Genomic DNA, 2,733 nt, shown 5'->3' with positions numbered 1-2,733 from the left:
TCCATGTGCACACCAATGTATTAGTTGAAGGCCTACATGCAATCTTATGCCAAAAGGGCCCCTCAAAGGTAGATCAACCTATCTATTATGCAACCTGAAAAGTAACCCATAGAGAATGAAACTACACAATGACGAAGCTTGAGTGTCTAACAATGGTGTTTGCTTTGGAGAAGTTTCGATACTACCTACTGTTGACTCACTTCAAATTCTATGTGGACCATGAAGCATTGTCCTTTTTTATGAATAAGGCCGATGTGGAGGGAAGAATTATGTGATGGCTCCTTCCAATTCAGGAGTTCAACTTTGAAGTGGTTACCAAACCCGATTGGTCTCATGTCCTAGCTGATCATTTATCGCGAATCCCTCAAAGCAATGATGAAGATGAGAAGGATGATCTAGACCTCCCTGATGCTTCCCTCTTTCTAGTTGAAACTATTACCCCATGGTACACAAACATAGCCAACCTCTTGGCAATCCAACATTATCCCCCTGGTATCTTGAGTAGTGAGAAGAAGAAGCTTCTCTTGGAATTAGCTCCCTACACCTTGTTAGGAGGTGCTCTATACAAGAAAGAAAAAGATGAGGTCCTACGAAGATGCATTTCAGGAGATGAGATTGGAATCGTGTTGAAAGCATGCCATATCAAGCCCCGTGGCAAACACTTCATAGGAGAGGTGACAACCCAAAAGGCCTTGCTTTCAAGATCTTGGTGGTCGACCCTCCATAAGGATACCTATGACTATTGCAAATGATGTGATGCTTGTGAGTGAATGGGAAAGCCTACCAAATCTAGCATCATGCCATTGCAACCTATTCTTCCACTAAAGTTATTCGAGAAGTGGAAAATTGACTTCATGGGGCAACCTATTGATCCACCAACCAGAAGGAAACAGAATATATACATCTTGGTCTATATAGACTACGTAACCAAGTGGTGTGAAGCCAAAGCTTTGAAGAGGATTGATGGCACTAGCATAGCCCTATTCTTGTATGACAACATCATTACCCATTTTGGCATTCCCATAGAGCTCGTAAGTGACAGAGGTATGCATTTCCTTAACAAGATTATGGAAGAGTTGATAGAGCTGTACAATATTTGTCATCTAAGTCCATGTCACCCTACTATCCCAAAGCTAACAGCTAAGTCAAAGTTACCACAATCGTATCCTCTATTGGATTCTGAAAAGAACGATAGATGCACATTTTTGTGATTGGGATGATCGACTTACAAAGGCCCTCTGAGAATACAGAACCTCCCATAAGGCTGCTACAAGACAAACCCCTTTCCAACAACTGGTGTATGAAACAAAATCCATCTTCCCTGTGGAACTTGAGCTACCATATGTGCATGTGGCTATCAAAGAATGCTTGAGAGATTGTGAGTCACTAAAATGCCATCTCTTGCACTTGAAATGTCTCAATGAGACTCACAAGATGGCCCTACAGTGCATGGAAGCCATGCAAGCTCGCAGAAAGGCCTATCATGATAGCTTCATCAAGCAGAAGGAGTTCAAGGAAGGTGACTTAGTCCTAGCCTATGATTCGCGATTATGCAAGTTTCAACAATGTTGAATGGGCCCCCATAAGGTACTTGCCATCAATCTTAATGGCTCTATCAAAATCCAGAGAGTCGATGCTTTTGTTGATCCCTTCTTTATGAATGGCTATTGCCTCAAGAAGTATTACCTTCCCTGGGAATCTTGACAATTACTGTCGATAACATCCTCATTCCTTGCACGATGGTTGATATGGTTTTACCCAATACTCCTAATAGGCCTTCTTGTTGATCCTAATGATGTGGCTTCATTCTGTTAATCCCTTGCAACGGCCTTCCCCTCCTCCTTGGCTTCCTTTCCTTCTGATGCATCAAGGGTGGTGAGGATGGTTCTGATACATGGCGTTCTTGCCATTCTCTCTTTCAACAATTAAAAAAAATAAAAATAAAAAATTATATATATTGGTCATTGGAGAAAATGACTTCGGTCCCTTTCATGCTGACCTATTCTTCAAGAAAAGGTGGAAACACCCTCGAGAGTAGGGCAAAAGAAAAGAAAAGAAAAGATTAAAAATATAAAAACAAAACTATTATGGGACAAAATGAAAGAAATTCCCTATCATAACAAGCCTCGTTCCAAGACAAGGTGATACACAACTGGCTGCGAAAAATGTGAAGTTTCCAAGCCGCCTCCCTTGGTGTGTTGGATCTTGTAATCCCATCAGTGCTTTTGATTTCTCCAACAGACGATATTTTCAATATGCAATCCAAGCATCGGACTTGTTGCCTACCTCCCTGGGTATGCCTTTTCATGAACCAATCTATATTGACATGATCAACCAGATGAATCTAATCTTCATCAACAAACCTCGAGCAACGTGAGCTATCATCCTAATCGTATGGAGATGTGAGTATGGGATGCCCTTTGTATTTCTCAATAGAGCATGAGACAGAGGGTTGGGTGAGTGACCAGTCCTTGCCTTTTATATCCAATAGAGAGGTGAGATGTGTGAATGGAGCATTGCACGCATGGGATAACCCTCTCAATGCACAAAGCACAAAATTGTTCTTGTGCATGACATTACAAGGCTCTATGGCCTTCCTTCTCACACTGTATGGCGGCACATGGAGGGATTCACAGTTTCACCATCAATTGCACACAAGGCATACACCCTTTGAACAAGTGACAGTGAGGATGACATCAATGGGAATGGGTTACCCTCGTGTATCTATTAACA

The sequence above is a fragment of the Lygodium microphyllum genome, chromosome 26 (assembly GCF_053477565.2).
Source record: "Lygodium microphyllum isolate KBCC chromosome 26, Lygodium_microphyllum_v1.1.10, whole genome shotgun sequence".
Classification (NCBI taxonomy): Eukaryota; Viridiplantae; Streptophyta; class Polypodiopsida; order Schizaeales; family Lygodiaceae; genus Lygodium; species Lygodium microphyllum.
The sequence above is the reverse complement of the archived record's forward strand: the minus strand, read 5'-3'. Positions refer to the sequence as shown.